At 35.2% G+C, this 18874-nt stretch overlaps 1 pseudogene; it reads right to left on the bottom strand.

Annotated features, from left to right (window-relative positions):
• Positions 1–15038: 15038 nt before the first annotated feature.
• Positions 15039–15593, bottom strand: LOC149572453 (ceramide synthase 1 LOH3 pseudogene; annotated as a pseudogene).
• Between the last annotated feature and the right edge of the window lie 3281 nt (positions 15594–18874).

Genomic DNA, 18874 nt, shown 5'->3' with positions numbered 1-18874 from the left:
TCGACCCCATCCAACCCATATGATCAATTACTATATGTAGGACCCCTAGGGATACATGTCACAATGAAATGTGTCAAAGGGTGTCATAGGTTAGCCTACGACCCCCTTCGATCCATATAATCGATTCTCATATGTCCCTAAGGGTCCTAGGACCCCTAAAGACACATGTCATGATGAAATGGGTCGAAGGGCATTGTAGGTTAGCCTACAACCCCATTCGGCCCATATGATTGATTACCATATGTCCCTAGGGGTCTGAGGACATTTAGGGACAAATGTCATGATGAAATAGGTCAAAGTGGGTCATATGTTAGCCTACAACCCCATTTGACCTTTAAGATAGATTATGAAATTCCCTAAAAGTCTTAGGACCTCTAGGGAGACATTTCATGATGAAATAGGTTGAAGGGGGTCATAGGTTAGCCTACAACCCCCTTCCACCCATATGATCAATTACCATATGTCCCTAGGAGTTTTAGGACCCCTAGGGACACATGAAATGATTAAATGGGTCTAAGGGGGTTGTAGGTTATCCTACAACCCCCTTCCACTCATATAATCAATTACCATATACCCCTAGGGGTTCTAGGACCCCTAAGGACACATGTCACAATGAAGTGGGTTGAAGAGGGTCGTAGGTTAACCTATGATCCCATTTGACCCTTAAGATGGATTACAATATGTCCCTAGGCATCGTAAGACCCCTAAGAACACAAGTGGTGATTAAATGGGTCAAAGGGGGTTGTAGGTTAACATACGACCCCCTTTGACCCATACGATTGATTATCATATGTCTATAGGGGTTCTAGGACCCATGGGGAAACATGTCATGATGAAATGGGTTGAAGCAGGTCATAGATAAGCCTAAAACCCCATTCGACCCTTAAGATAGATTACCATATGTCCCTAGGGGTCCTAGGACCCCTAGGGACACATGTCATGATTAAATGGGTCAAAGGGGGTCCTAGGCTATCCTACAACCCCCTTCAACCCATATGATTGATTACTATATGTCCCTAGGAGTCCTAGGACTTATACGGACACATATCACAATGAAATGTGTCAAAGGAGATCATAGGTTAGCCTACGACCCCATTCGACTCATATGATCAATTACCATATGTCCCTAGGGGTCCTAAGACCCCTTTGTACACATGTGATGATGAAATGGGTTGAAGGGGGTTGTCAAATAGCCTACAACCCCATTCGACCCTTAAGATGGATTACGATATGTCCCTAAAGGTCCTAAGACCCCTAGGGATACATATCATGATTAAATGGGTCAACCCATATGATCGATTACCATATGTCTCTAGGGGTCCTAGGATCCCTAGGGACACATGTCATGATGAAATGGGTCAAAGGCCCTTTGACCTTTAAGATACATTATAATATGTCCCTAGGGGTCCTAGGACCCCTAGGGACACATGTCATGATGAAATGGTTTGAATGCCCTTTGACCCTTGAGATGGATAATGATATGTCCCTAGGATCCCTAGGACCCCTAGGGACACACTTTGCAATGAAATGGGTTGAAGGAGGTTGTAGGTTAGCTTACAACCCCCTTCAACCCTAGGACCCCTAGGGACACATGTCACAATGAAATGGGTCAAAGGGGTCATAGGTTAGCTTATAGCCCCCTTCGACCCATATGATCGATTACCATATGCCCCTAGGAATCCTAGGACCCCTACGGACACATGTCATGATGAAATGGGTCAAAGGGGGTTGTAGGTTAGTCTACGGCCCCCTTTGACCCATATGATTGATTACCATATGTCCCTAATGTCATAATGAAATGGCTTTAAGGGGGTTGAAGGTTGGCCTACAATCCCCTTTGACCCATATGATTGATTACTATTCATCCCTATGGGTTCTAGGACCACTAGGGATAGATGTCAAAATGAAATGGGTCGAGAGGATTGTAGGTTAGCCTGCAACCTCATTAGACCCTTAAGATGGATTACCATATGTTCCTAGGGATCCTAGGAGCCCTAGGGACACATGTCGCAATTAAATGGGTCGAAGGGGGTAATAGGTTAGCCTATGACCCCCTTCAACCCATATGATCAATTATCATATATCTCTAGGGCTCCTAAGACCCCTAGGGACACATGTTGTGATGAAATAGGTTGAAGGGGTCATAGGTTTGCCCCTTTGACCCTTAGGACTCCTAGGGACACGTCATGATGAAATAGGTCAAAGGGGATCATAGGCTAACCTATGACACCATTTTTCCGATATGATTGATTACCATATGTCCCTAGGGGTCCTATATTATATAATAAGAATATATAATAACAATAATATTATAATAATATATTACTACATTATATAATAATAATATATTACTACATTATATAATAATAATATATTACTACATTATATAACAATAATAATATATTACTATATTATATAATAATAATCTATAATTTTTCTCTAGTAAATACTATATATTATTGTCCCCACTTGATTTCCCTCCAATTTTTGGGCACGAGTTTCAAGTATCTAATTGGGGATCGAATACTCGATATGGGATCAAGTACCCAAATCTTCTTACTGGCACTAGTACATTTTGACTCATTTTTTGATGAAAATTGGTCAAACTTTTCACTCATGTTTGTCAAATTTTTGACAAATTATTTTGTTACTATTTTTGTCATCAAAACTTTGACCAATTCTTGTCAATGTTAGAATTTTGACAATGCATTTGGTAAAAAATTGCCTGTTAATGAGACCATTAGTTAAAATTTTGACCAAGTTTCATCACAATTTCAACCCAAGCATCAACTAGGATGCCAAACCCACACTAGAATCTCGGTCAATGCTTTCATCAAAATTTTGACCAACCTTTGTCAAACTTTTAACCAATGCTACCCCTTGATCAACCAGGATGCCAAAGCCATGACAGCATCCTAGTTGATGACTTATAGCAATACAACATCTCTATCACTCATCATTCTAATGATTATATTTGTTTTTTTTTTTCTGATGATCACTATATGTTATAGCGATAAGCCTCCTTTATCGCTCATTGTTATATTATTTTTGTAGTTTCTTTGCATAGCAATAAAAGGGATCGGTATATGTCATAGCGATATACTTTCCTCATCACTTATCGTTATGTCAAGATTAGGCACTCTTTTTATTGTGATAGAAGAGTTCACTATATTATATAGAGATATAGTACCCAAAATTTCTTTGACCATAATGTGATCGCTATAGTGTATCTTGACTCATGAAGCCTAATAGTTGTAACTATAGTGTTATATGAAACATCAAATGAAGAAACAACATTTCTATCAATATGGATGAAATTGTTATGCATTTTCGATATCTCCTTTTTTATCAATGAAAACACTCATATCATGACTTATAGAAATATAACATCTCTATCTCTCATTTTTGTAATGATTATATTTGTTTTCCATTTTTTAATGATCACTATATGTTATAGCGATAAGCCTCCTTTATCGCTCATCACTATATTGTTTTTGCAGTTTCTTTGTATAGTGATAAAAGGGATCACTATATGTCACAATGATATACTTTCCTCATCGCTCATCACTATGTCAAGATTAGGCCTTCTTTGTATAGTGAGAGAAGAGTTCACTATATTCTATAGCAATATAGTACCCAAAATCTCTTTTGATCATACTGTGATCACTATAGTGTATCCCGACTCATGAAGCCTAATCATTGTAACTATAGCGATATATGAAACATCAAATGAAGAAACAACATTTCTATCAATATAGATGAAACTGTTATGCATTTTTTATATCTCCTCCTTTTCGATCACTAAAAACACTCATCGCCATGAATTATAGTTATACAACATCTCTATTGCTTGTCATTGTAATGATTATATTTGTTTTCCATTTAGTGATAATCACTAGATGTTATAGCAATAAGCCTCCTTTATCGCTCATTGCTATATCATTTTTGTAGTTTCTTCATATAGAAATAAAAGGGATCTCTATATGTCATAGCAATATACTTTCCTCATCACTCATCAATTTTTCAAGATTAGGCCTTCTCTGTAGAATGATAGAAGAGTTTGCTATATTCTATAGTGATATAGTGCCCAAAATCTCTTTTGACCATACTACAATCGTTATAGTGTATCCTGACTCATGAAGCTTAATCATTGTAACTATAGTGGTATATGAAACATCAATGAAGAAACAACATTTCTATCGATATGGATGAAATGGTATATATTTTTTATTTCTCCTCCTTTTTGATCACCAAAAATACTTATTGCCATGACTTATACTGATACAACATCTCTATCGCTTATCATTGTAATGATTATATTTGTTTTTTGTTTGCCAATGATTGCTATATGTTATAGAAATAAGCCTCATTTATCCCTCATTGCTATATTATTTTTGTAGTTTCTTTGCATAGATAAAAGGCATTTCTATATTTCATAGTGATATACTTTTATTGATATGGATGAAACTATTATGCATTTTTTATATCTCCTCTTTTTCAATCACCAAAAACACTCATCACCATAACTTATAGAGATACAAAATCTATATCACCCATCACTGTAATGATTATATTTCTTTTCTATTTCCCAATGATCACTATATCTTATAGCATTAAGCCTCCTTTATCACTCATCACTATATTATTTTTGTAGTTTCTTTGGATAGTGATAAAAGGGATCACTATATGCCGTAGTGATATACTTTCCTCATCTCTCATCACTATGTCAAGATTAGGTCTTCTCAGTATAGCAATAGAAGAGTTTGCTATATTCTATAGTGATATAGTACCCAAAATTTATTTTGACCATAGTTTGATGGTTATAGTGTATCCCAATTGATGAAGCCTAATCATTGTAACTATAGCGGTATATGAAACATCAAATGAAGAAACAACATTTCTATTGATATGGATGAAACTATAAATGATATCTCCTCCTTTTTTATTGAGGTTTCCAACATGCTTGTGCAAAAAAAATCTCATTAATGGTTAATTGAAATGTTGAATGATGGATTCTAATGCTTATTCAATGGTTTGAGTGAGGTGGGGCATTGAAGAAATATACAAAGAATTCAAGGTAGGGTTTTGCAGCATCCACTGAATGTTTGGTGTAATTAGTGTGACCAATTCTTACATAATTTCTAACCACAACATCCAAGTGAGTTATACCATCCACCCCTAAAGATATAACAATAAATCTAACCCCTATGTTTCGTATGAACCCACCAATTTTTTGTTGAATGAGGGTTACAATGTTTGTGCCTTCAACACTTCAATTAACTTGACCTATACAAGACAATGATAGTGTGAAACAAAACTACTTGAGTTTTTCTTAGTTCACTTAAATTTTAATTGGTAGGTGCCATGATTATGTGATCATAATTCTACCATTAAATCATGGGACTCATGATCATGTGATCAAAAGGCTAATTCAAATGACAAAATAACACTTCTATCAATGCATGGTTATGATGAGACAATCGCTCAAATTGAGGTATGTTCCTTCACACATGAATGATAAAATAGCATGGTGACAACTCACAAATGATATGGTTAAATCACTTCAAATGGTTAAATCTTTAGTGAAGTAATAGTAATGGCTAATGTGATGAAGGTTTTGTAGTTATCAAATTTCATGTAACATCATACCCACAAAACCATATCAAATGACAAAAAAAATTGATAACATTTCATACAAAAAAGGTCCATGGTGATAGTTGGACCATCAATCCATTCCTTCACATTAGTACTACTACCTAATTAATCAAAAATTATCAAATCACCTACAACCATCCTACTTGCAACTAGTCAAAAGTGAGTTAGTATCTATGCTATGGAATAATTTCTATTACCTTTTCTTTTCCTTTCACTTCCTTTCTTATGGTGTTGATCAATCGTAGGTGACAACCAATACAAGCCTTTTCTTCTATGAAAGTAGTTGTTTCCTCCGTAAAGAGGGCCTTGGATTCTATTCGATACCTTCCCAATAGTTTTCATACACCCAACATCTCCATTATTACATCTATAATCATGTAATAACTTGGCAAAAAATGCTATAGAGCTCTTGAATAATTAGTTCTAAAAAGATAGTAAATTATTTCTTACTTCTATGAGAACTTTCAACTAGTTTCCAAAGGGATCAGCCTTGAGACTTCCATGGAACACTTGAGGGAATTGAACAACATTGCATTCTTTCTCTGATTTACATTCAAGGAAAAAACACATAGCATGTTGTATAGATCTACAATCACTGACATACATATCATTGTCCAAATTTAGTGTGAAAGGAGAATTTTTCATCAATGCTGAGACTCTTGCCTATAAATCCAACACCACATCAGATCAATAAAAATCATGTTAAGAAATAGTATATATTTTGAATACCATCAAAACCTATCATAGTTGATAGTACAATATTATATATTTCATGGTATTCTTCATGATTCACATTACTATTAAAAATCTCCAAATAATTTTTCAAAAATGTTTTCAATCACAATTTATACCAAAAACTTTGTAAATAAGTTCTATAAAGATAAATTAAAAATATATACTAACCATGACATTCATGGTGCCATCCTTATAATGATGGCTAACCTTGGGACGTTTCTCTCTAGCAATATAGATTAGGTGGGGTAGAGCATTAGATTTATTGTCATGAACCATTTTGTTTTCATGAATAACTTGTACATATAAAGAATTAATAATAGTGTGAGATATTCATCCTCTAGAGAAGCTCTTACCATCTTGATTAAAGTTCATATTGCAAAAACATAATAAACAATCATTTTAACTTCATACTCTCCATATTAATTGTACTATACTTGTATGTTTTCTAACATCTGATCTTCTATACACAAAACCATCAACACTCTGATGAGAAGTAAAATTAGGTGGAACTTTTTTTTTCTTCCAATGCTTATCCTTTTCTTGAAACCTTCATACTCATCCTACAAAATATCATTTAACAATGTTAAGGAGGCATGATGATTTAATAACACTGGAACTATTGATTTCTGTATTTTAATCACATCATCATCACCTTCATATCTTTCCATTCTCAGACAAAATCAAGATCAAATGGCTCATTTTCTTAGGACAAATACATAAAGCATGCCCTATTCTTTATTTTGAACTTTCTGCAGAATGATACCCATTTTTTGGCAAAGCTCAAACTTTCTACAAGAGAGTAGAATATGATGGGAGATGCACCATCATCGGAGATATAACAAGTAAATTTTTCTACTGCATAATCAAGTGCAGGAATAGAAAGAACTGTATTGGTAGTTATCAATGCGGGCTCCTTGAATGGATTTGTAGTGATGATAACATCCAAAGAAAGAAGCTTGGAAATAGATTCTCCACTATATCTATGAGATAAAAACTTAACAAAACACCCAAGATAAAGACATAATAAAACACAATCCCCATTAACATCTAAATACATACTTCATTCATTCATTCTCCCATTTATAAACTATAACATTCAATGAATAAAATCACATAGCATTCATTAATATGATATAAAGTTCATTAATATGCAATATTAGTCAAGACTTCATTAACACAAAAATATTCATTAACATGACATAAAAATCAATATTAATACATAGCATTCATAGATAATTACTTAAAATTATTAGTGTAAATAATTAACTATTATTAAACTTTACTTAAGTTTACTTAGGTTAATGCATTAGTTTATTATTTATTAGTTAGACACCTAGGAGTATGCAAACTCATATGAGTTGTCTTGTTGACAACATAGGACTTAGCAACTCTAATTTAGCACATGGTGTCTACAATATAGGAGTTTGCATAATCAACTGAGTTGTCCTATAGAAAACATAGTTGTTTGCACTCTAATTAAGCACATGGTGTCTACAACATCTTTTTACATGACACAACTATGTAAGCTTATCCTCTCATCATCAAACTAACTTTTGTGGTCAATGGAGGATAATCCACTCTTGGTGGACACATGCTTAGTTGTGAGGCTTATCACTTTGCTAACTCCTAGTCATTCTAGAGACCTTTATATACAAACACTTCTAGTGTGTATATACATAATGATATTTTCATTATTTTTAATATCATCATACTTTATTGGTCCATATTGTGCTAGTGCTTGAGCTTCTTGATCTTGGTGTGATTTTTCCCTAAGGTGAATTCTTACATGGTATCAAAGCCATAGGAGCATCATTTCATAGCCATTGAAGATTATTTTTGCCTCACCTCTTGGAGGACCTGGATTCAGATCTAGAGTATCTATAGTCATTAGGAGTGTCTAGAGCCAAAGCAGACCTCACCATTGCATCTGGAGCATTTATTTGGTGAATTTTGACTATAATTTTGCCTTTCCTAGGCCATAGTCAAATTTGAGGCAAAAAAAATTTGCAAAGCAGAATCTGAAGGACTGATTTGCGAAATTGGATATGATCTTTTAGATCTGTGAATTTGATTTTTCAAATCTGCAATTTTATTTCTCTGCAATTATTTTTTGAATTTGTATTATTTTTCTAAAATTCTACGAATTTTTTTTGGCCTAATAGGCCTATAGAGAAAAAAAAATTGTAGGCTAACTGAGTGATCAAATCCTAGTGCCTATGGAATATTTTGCCGATATATTCCAAGTGAATCTGACATATTTCAAATTGTAGCAGTCACACACAACATTTTAAACATTACTAGTAGCAACCATAGTTCAACCAATGATTGCATAAGACACGGGCAATTTTAAGTTGTTTTAACATTCAGCAGGCCCAACTTTTTAAACATCTTGGCACCTGCAAATAGGGTGCATGTGGGACTAAAACCCACTGCCCCTATCTATTAGTCGTTACCTTTTGCAGTTCACCAGCCATCGTGTTTGGTCCTACCAGTGACTAACAATCCATCGATGGCCTTTGCAACTTCAGTAGCACCATCTATTTTTTCGGTGATCCACTACCCCTTTGACTAATTCTAATGACCATCAATCTTCCACTGGTCACCATCCCATGCTCCCACTAGTAGCATCTATCTTGCCACTCTGGCGATCGCTACAAATCTCGTGCTTAATTTTTTCACCTCAGCTCCATAGCCAAACACGTCGATAGGCCTAGTCACTTTCCAACTCAACCACATGTATTCAACACATGGCACCACCATGTTAGCACCCTAGCCGCCACATAGATCTATTCCATATAGTCCACATCAGCACCTAATGTCATTGTCCATATTGCCATGTCACCCAGGGACTATTTTGTTGATGTCATTCATACACTATCTTAAATTTGATGATCATTTGGACATCACCAGTAGACCAAATTGCACTACCTTGATAGTCATTTGGATGTCAAATTTAACCTCACATTTTTCTAAGCAAACCCCTCACCATATGTAGTTTTGATTTGATAGTCCAACTTTGAGAGGCCATATCTCAGTCATTTGGACTCCAAATCAAGTGTAATTTTTCTTATTTTGGCTAGAATTTCCAAAAAAAATTAGTGGTACTATTATTTTCTAGTTTTAGTGCACAAATTTCACAAAAAATTTAGTTTTTGGAGAATGTGCCTATCCAGTCCTGCATTTTGCAACTTCAAACACTCCGTACAGGCTCATCTAAACACATTTTTAGGTTCCATTTTTTTTTTAAGTGCTTAATTTTTTGTCTACTTTCCAAATATGTAATTAGATTATAGGCTTATGTGGATAGAAATACCACTTTCAAAAATAGGTCCTTTTTTGCATTATATTGCTTTTATTAAACTTTAAAATTGTTGAATATCTAAGCTACATTACTAAGTACCAAATTTGAACTCCAAAAGGAGGTTGTAAATAGAAAAATTAGAAGCCCAATTTTGTCCATTTTGACAAGTGGCCTATTGTAAATGCACTACATATAAAGTGCCAAAAGCATCACTTTTGGGGGGGTTCTTTGATTGAGTGAAAGTGAGGGTGTGTCTTGTGTTCCTATGTCTCTCTTTCTCTCTTGTGCTCTTTTAATTTTTTACATCAAGGTTTACCTAGAACTCCACTTTTAACTTCACACAATTATATTACATTGAAAGATATTGTATGGAGTAGACTAATGGAAAAGGGTGTAAATCTATATGTCAATGGTACAATTGTAAAACTCATTGATGTTGATCCACAAATTGATTAGCAAGTTAAAGACAATCAGGCTTTAGGAATTATTAGGAGTTGTGTTCATAGAGATCTCTTCTTCCACATTTCTAGCTTTAAGGATAGCAAGGGTGCTTGGGAGAAACTTGAAGGGTTGTATGGTAAGGTGGATGAGGAAAAGGGATTCCAAATTGAGGATGGTCTACTTCTATTGTATCCTAAGAATTTTGACACAATTCAAGACTATATCAACAAAGCCAATGAATTTAGAGCACTACTTAAGGATTTTGGTAATCCCATGAAGGATGATAGATTGATTCATCACATCTTGAAGAGGCTACCTTCTGAGTATGCATCTTTTGTTTTGAGTTACAACACTCACAAGTTGACCATGGGATGTGCCTTCACTAAGCCTTCATTTGATGCACTTGTAGAAATGTTGATGTTGGAACAATCCAAGTTGATAGATATGGGAATTCTCAAGTCACCCAAGTCTACGACATTGGTGGCTAGTAATGAGAACCAAACAAATCAAGGTGGAAAAATTTTTAACAATAGCAAGAAAAAGCAGTGGAAGCCTAAATCACAATCAGAGACACAACAATCTTCCTCCTCACAATAAGGCAATTCTTCTTCCAACAAGAAGGGAAACAACAACAAGAAGGATAAACTATTTTGTGCATATTGCAAGAAACCAATTCATGATGAGCATCATTGCAAGACTAAGAGAATAGATGATTTGGAAAACTTACCTAGGAAGAACAAAATCAATGTGCCAAATGCTTCCAAGGATTCAAATTCATCCACTTCATATGGAAAAGGGAAAGCATTTATGGCAAGTTCAAGTTCTTTAGGGGAATGGATTCTTGACTCGAGTGCCTCACATCATATGGGTTCTTCAAAAGGACACTTTTCTTCATTGAAGTAGTCTAAGTACCTCACATCTTTGTAGGGAATGATACACAAGTGGAAGTTGAAGGGAAAGGACAAGTTGAGATGTAAAATTGAGAGTTCAAAGATGTTCTCTTTGTTCCTAACCTTAGCACTAATCTCCTTTCAATTTACCAAATCACACACTATGGAGGTGGCAATAAAGTTGAGTTCCTTCCTAATTTAGTATTGGTGCAAAATTTTAAGGATGATTTATTGGTTGTGTTGGCATTTTGAAATGCTATAGGTTCCAAATTACGCCGATGAGAATAAGGTACATCTAGGGGTAGCTAATTCCCATCTTTAACATACTATTTCAGACACTGGGCCAACTATAAGGCTAGACCCTTCTTCCACTTTAGACTTTGCAAAACCTAGGTGGGTGGATCTTAGATTCAATTAATATGGTACCAGTGCTAAACATATTCCTGAATCCAAAAAAGTAGATAAAAACCCATATATCTCCTAATACTTATGCAATAAAAAAGATATGCAGTAGCAAATTACAACTCTATGAGATCAACAAGTTGAGTGAGGGCATCCCTTTTAGCTCTTCAGCATGAAAGGAAAAAACATTTGATTAATGATGTTGAATTTAGCAATATCCCAAATATGCAGCAGTAAGAACAAATGATCTTGTAGCTAATTAGTGACTTATCTATTAGGCAATTCCATGAATTAAACACATACATCTGTGATATCAAGGACATATTTCATATACTTAGACATTAGATCTATCCTAACATCGGTGTTCATCAAGATCTCATTCTTATGAAATATTCCTCTCTAATAACTAGCAACCCTGTCAAATATATCAAGCATTTACTTGGCCCTTTGTTCCAATAGAAAAACATATAAGACATACAACCTTAAGGGGATGCAAATGGGTCTTAGTTATTTTCCCTTAAACCACTTAAGATTGTAGATTACAGAGATAGGAGATGAGAATCAGAATGAAACTAAAGAAATTCTTGCTCAATTGTATTCATTTCTTAGAAACTATACATTCAGATGCATGAAATCAAAACATGAAAAACACCTAATAGATCTAGACTTTCGATATTGTCTTCAATACTAATGTCATACAAGAGAAAATATTCTGAAGAAAGCGGTGTCATGGTAATGGGAACACATCAAGACTGGAACCTTGGTTTCACAAATCTGAGAAAACTCAAGATTGGAACACATGTGGTATCAAAACAGTGAGTAGTTTTTTCTCCAAAACTAGAACCCCCCTAATTTTATAGTGAAAATTGGAAACCTTACGATGGATGAGAAAGAAGAGGATATAGACAAGGAGTGAATTCACAAATCTAATTTGAAGATGACATGTGTCCACTTGAAATTCAATCCTTTGCTATTGCAAAACCTCTTTCCTCTTTCTACCCATTTGATCTGATTTAGTTTTCATCACTTTCCTATAACAAACTTGGAGATATCTCTACTGAATGATGAAAACTTTTGCGTCACCAAAAATCTAAACTACATCATGAAATGTTGGTAAAAAGTTGGGTTTAAGCTAAATAAAGGTGACCAAAATTGACCACAACTACATTCTTACCATGTTTTACCAAGCCTGTAACTACATTTTCAATTTTTGTCCATTTCACTGAGAAGGCCCAAATTTTACATTTATGCCTATAACTCAAACCAATGAATTCCTATGCAAAAAAAAACTCAATAATTGGAAAATTCATCTTCTCCCAATTTCTGGGATATATAATTTTCCTATATTAGCATACCAGAAACCCCTTGAAAGTTATTTTCAAAAATGTACCCTGTGCTATGGCTCTGGTCTACAACTCACCTTTTTAAATTTTATGCAAAAATTTAAAATTCCCTAAAGGCTGAACTTTAGCATAAACCATTTTTCAATTTAAAACATGCATGACCTTCAATTTTTGAAAAAATGATTAAAATTTGATATTTTAAAATTTTTCATTTTTCCTTCACCCTTGCATTTTAGATCAACTTGCTTTGATTTGATTGGTCTGCCCATTGTCTAGTTAGCTACCACCTCATCTCCAACTTGGGCCCATTGCCACATGGTGCCCAGGTGCATTCCCACATTTCTTATCCTCCTTGCAACTCCATATTGTAGGCAAGCGCCAGCTGTCAGATCTTGCCATGTAGAAAAATCTAGAGCACCCATCTCAGTCTTTCCACATCAACTGCATCTGGAGCCCACTGAAATGTGTCAGCTAGGCGATTCCCCACATGCATATTCAGCAGTTGCTGATTGTGCAAGCAGGGAAGCATTGTCATGACACATATTCCCCATGCCATGTTAGCACCTTGTTTTTTGTGCCAAGCTAGTCTTTTTCCTGCCACTTTTCATCCATTGATTCATCTGCAAGTTATTCCTTTGCCACATCATCTAATGATGTCATCATATTTGTTCAAAATTCTTCTTTCTTCCAGCCAACCATGGACCCCACGCATGCATGTCCTGGATTCCAAAAACCATGTGTCTTTAGGACACTATGTTTGATGTGTGTTATTGTATTTAAACACATATAAAAGCATAAACACAGGAAATGTGGGATTAATCCCTCATTCCTTTTTTCCAAATCTCATAAACAGACAATCTCTGCAAAACTATCCTTGAACTAAGTTGTATGTGCTACACTACATTTGAAGCTTGAGTGTTTGCTACCTGCATTGACAACATGTCTTTCCTTTGATAGAGTTGTAAATCTGAGTTCCATCAAATCCATATCCATCTTAAAAGAGAACCCATTCAGACTCACATGATCCAAGAAGCTTCTCGTGCTCTTCAATATAAATTTTAGGTTTATAAATTGTTTTACTAGTTTCATTCCACTTTGGGATTTTTGAATAGCTAATAGGGGTTGCATTTTGCAACCTAGGAGAACGTCTAGGAGGTAGCAGGGTCAAATCCTAGGGTGGTAATCTTTGGGCTTCTGGGTGAGAGCATTTCTTTTGAGCTTCTAAGACATCTCTCACCAAACTAAGAAGATCCAACTCCTGTATTCACTTATTGTTCTCCTCAATGCGCACATTCCTTACTTGCTCATAATCTATTACCTCTACATTCATCTTTGTCATGGTTTCTATGTGGGGTTTTCAAGTAAATTGTCGCTCCTTTCATTTCTTCAAGTGACCTTCCTCCTTGCAGCATAGTTAAATCCTCCCTGCCTTTGTCTATCATGGTCTTAATTTGGCACCATTAATTTAATATGTTGCGGCTAGCTCATCCACAAATTGAGTTTTCCTTTTCGCTTGGTGTGGATTCCTCTGCATGTACAATGATATTCAAACTCCTCACACCCCTTCTTTTGTTTTGCATCTACAAAGGCATCTCCTCTGTTTTGACTCATCACACCAAAAAAGACTATGAGATCTCCTTTTAGAGGCATATTCAAGCACAAGATAAAATTACGAATTTTGAAATCACAAAAAAAAAAAAGTCTTAGTAATATTTTAAACCATCTTTTACGCATAGACTTCTATACTCTACATTTCAAACAAACTTCAATTATTCTCTAATGTTTTCCTCCTATCTAGATGCCTCTAGATTTGTTGCTGATACTTTTCAAGCAACCTTGGATGTTGCTTCCTTTTTATCACAACATGGGCTCCTCGACTACCTAGCGGCTTCCTTTTTACTCCCACGTTCTTCCCCTTTTGCATGTGCATAATGATGCCTCTGTATACTCTTGAGCTTAACAGGTGAAGATATTGTAGCTACACCATTAACTATTGCCCTATGTTAATGGATACGATTTGTGCTTCCAATGTTTGATTGCTTACTTCTTACCATTTTCCATGTAATTTTTTCTCCTGCCTTGGCATGTACAACATCTTGCATTTGCTTAATATTTTTGATGTAGCAACATACACCAAATTCCACAATTGTTACATGATAATCATCTATGATGATGCATACATTTATGATCACCACAAAAGCTCATTTGACTAACATTTTGAGAATATCTCCTCCATTCTTATCTCTCAAAATATAGCTCATTTAGGAGAGTTCAACCTTCTTTGTCTTCTTCAGAATTTGATTTGACATCTTCACTAATATTGCCTTTTGCCTTCATTTTCCATTCAAGCATTAGGTAGATCAAAAACCTAGCAATAAAAGTGAAGGATGAGTAAACAAATGAGGAGTGTGTCGAAGATGTAGTAATAAATGGGACCTTCTCCTTTGTATTTCTTTATATCTATGAAATTAAAAACTTCATAACTGGTGCTTCAAACAATCCAAAAGGAGAAATACACAAGGCAAAGCATAAACCATGATATGACAAAAATGACAAAGCAAATTCTAGGTATCAAGGTAGAGCCAGTGTATTTGAACATCTTGGCTACTCCAAAAGAACATCGGATGCATCATGAATCACCATAACAACAAAGCCAACTCTTGAAAACCTTAGCAAATACGATGCTAAAATGAGAATCAAAATTGCTACATGACGAGATATGCTAACTCCAAAATCTAATCGTCTTATCTCCTAGAAAACTAAAGCAACAATACTATACACATAGAAACCTTCTATGTACATGTAAGGAGCTTTAACTTTGTATTTACTTTTTGATCATTTTAAACCCCATAGTATCTTATTGATATGATGGAAATAGTTGGGCCTCAAAGTAGGTTCAGCTTAAAAAAATTTGTTTCCAAATGACTAAAAATGTCAAATTGATCCAATGAGCATTTGACATTGATTATAATTAGATTTGATCCTTACAGTATCACTGAAATATCAAATTTAAGTCAATTTAACTCCTTTTGCTAATTTCTCAGTTTCACACCAAGAGGTCCTTTGACTGGCCTTAAAAACTAACCAAAACACCTGATCGAGCTCTGGAATTGAACACGTTGATTCTCTATTCTACACACACCTACCCTATTGAATCTTGTCTCATGAAAAATTTCCAGTCAAAAGATATTGACTGTCAAAATTACCTTCTCAGAATTGCTCGCAAGAAAACATGTCATAAAACCATAATTTGTGTTCGAATGTGGCTCTGAAAACTAGGTAAACTGACACTTGGGAAAAGAAAAACTAGGTCATTGATCCTCTATCATGAGGAAAATATAAATCTTGAATTTAAGACTCATGATGAATAACTAAGTGCATTTGGCAAATGGTCAAAGTGAGCTACTCAGAATTTGTAGACTAAAAGTGCTGGTAGAAAAGCATTTTTTGCAAATGGAATGGACCTGGGAAAGTGTGTAGGTGAATTTGTCAAGACTTGAAAATTGGCAAACTTAAAGTACTTTCAGAGTAAAACATACTGGTACAATCCATTTGATCTCATCTATCATGAATTTCAAGATATAACATCACAAACAAGGGTACTAACAAATCTACATTTACTGACACTAGTAAAACTTTATAAATTGCATTTGGAATCACATTCAACAAACTGATCAAATGGATTCGTCATAAGCTCAAAATTGAAACATAGCAAGTCTCTAACCTCTAAAATGCAATGCAAAGGAAATTTCTCAATTTAGTCAATTGGGTCAAAATTATAACAAGTCAAACAGGGCTTCCCAGAATTTAGAACAAATTGCATCAACATGACATCAATAAAAGACCAACTTTGAGGGGTTCAAAACCTAGACAAATAGATTTGAAATGACTCAGAATCTGAAACATAGGCTCTTTGGCATGGACACTAAACACTCCCAAAGTAGTGATTCATGAAACACTACTAGGTGCGAGATATTCAAATGCAAACACAGCCTCCTGTCATTGTTTGACACTTAAGCGAAAATACAAATTTGGAAATTACTCAAAACGAGACTTCACAGAAAGGCTCAGAATGGAAATTTATCATCATGGAACAAGTAGATATACTAAACAAAAGGTGTTAGAAACATTAAACACCTTTTAGGCTTCGAATGGACAGTCGGGTACACCTGCATTAAAAAGTGCTTATAGGGCTTCAATTTTGAGTCCCAACAGGTTGCAATGGGTAAAGTTGATCATGACACAAGGCTTTATTATTTCTCCCACTTTGTGCCTAAGTCTCCTCTGCATGCATTGTTGACACATTCATAATCACAAAGTAAATTATGGCATGAGCAGTATGGACATGTTGCCTTCCGCTATCTTCATCAACTTAGCTCAAAACATATGATCAAAGGTCTACCTACAATCAAATTTTCTAAGGGTGAATGCTCAACTTGTTCAATGGATATGCATCTAGAAGAGAAGTTTGACAAAGGGAATTCTTTGAGAGCATCAATTGTTCTTGAGTTGGTCCACACAGCTCTACCAAGCCCTTTTTCAGTGACATTAGTTAGCAAGGGTCACTATGTCCTCACTTTTATTGATGAATTTTCACAATGCACATGGGTCTACTTTCTTAATCACAAGAATGAAGTGTTTGATAAGTTTCTAGCCTTCGAGAGTCATGTTGAGAAGCAATCAAGTAAAGCCATCAAGGTTCTTTGTATGGAAAATGAAAGTAGATATGTGAACTCAAGACTTAGAGACTTTTGTGAACTTGAGGGTATTGATCTTTAGAATCCTATAACATTTAGTGCACAAAAGACAAGTGTTGCAACAATGAGGATTAGAACTCTTAATCAATGACAATTTACATGATTCAAGCTAAGTCTCTTGATCCATCACTTGAAGTAGAAGCTATAAGTAGTGCCAATCACATCCTTAATAGGTCTCCTCATAATGCCTTAGATGGAATGACTCCTTTTGATGGATGTTGCTGAAGAAAACCAATTATGAAACACTTTAGAGTTTTTGGTTGTCCAGCATGGGCACACATATCTTCAAGGAAATGCAAGGCACCACCATCATGGCCTTGTACTTTCATTGGTTATAAAGAAAGTGTTAAGGCATATAGACTTATGGACACTGAGACTCATGAGATATTCATAGAGAGGAATGTTCACTTTGAGGAAAGTTCACCTAGCTTATCCTCTTATCCTCTCTATACTTCATAAATTGTGGAAATTGATAGTTAGAAGAGTGGTAGTGATTCAACAGGTTCATTGGTTGAGAATCCTATTGATAGATAAAGAACAAGGTTATAGCATCAGCACATTCCACATGCATACATTGCTATGGTGATAGGTCCATGTAATTCAGTATAGTTGGGTACACCTTGTCTTCCAGTTCTAGAATCAGGGGATGACTACATAACAGATATTTTAGGTCTATTTGTGGATTCCTACATAGCATATTTGGGGGACATTATTGATGATATACATCTACTTTTTGATGAAGAAGATCCTTCTTCAGTTGTTTTGAGGGAACACTCTGACCCTCTTGTCCATTATCTACATAATTAGTCTTACAAGGTTGATATGATTGTGGATCCTTATGTATAGAAATTGGAGGAGGTCTCTTTGTCATTTGAGGAGATAGTTGGTTCTTTGGGATATGTTCTACATCCATCCTTGCTAGATTTGAACTTGTTCTTTTCAATAGTGTTGCAAGGTGTGATAGCTAGTATTGACCAAGGGATAGTTGAGTAGTTTTTAGAGACATCATTCATCTTTAGGATTATTTCTACAAATTTGGGAAGCATCTCATATGTACCTATGACATTATTTCTTCCTAAAGGGAGGAACATTACTTAGCAGTAATGTATTAGCTTCTACATTCATCTTGGAGTAGCTATCACTAATTGACATTCTACATTTGGGGGGGCAGCTACCTTGTCTCCTTTCTTCTTCTTCTTCTCTCTTATGGGGGGGACCTTTTCCTCTTCGATGGTTTTTTTTTCCTTCTCATACTTCTCTATTGTATATACATGATGTATGCTTTAATGGGGGGTCTTAATTACTCCATCCATCCATGCATCTTATTTTTTCATCTCCCTTTTTGGGGGA

The sequence above is a fragment of the Cupressus sempervirens genome, chromosome 2 (assembly GCF_028749045.1).
Source record: "Cupressus sempervirens isolate cs-2001-9-10 chromosome 2, ASM2874904v1, whole genome shotgun sequence".
Taxonomy (NCBI): Eukaryota; Viridiplantae; Streptophyta; class Pinopsida; order Cupressales; family Cupressaceae; genus Cupressus; species Cupressus sempervirens.
The sequence above is the reverse complement of the archived record's forward strand: the minus strand, read 5'-3'. Positions and strand labels throughout refer to the sequence as shown.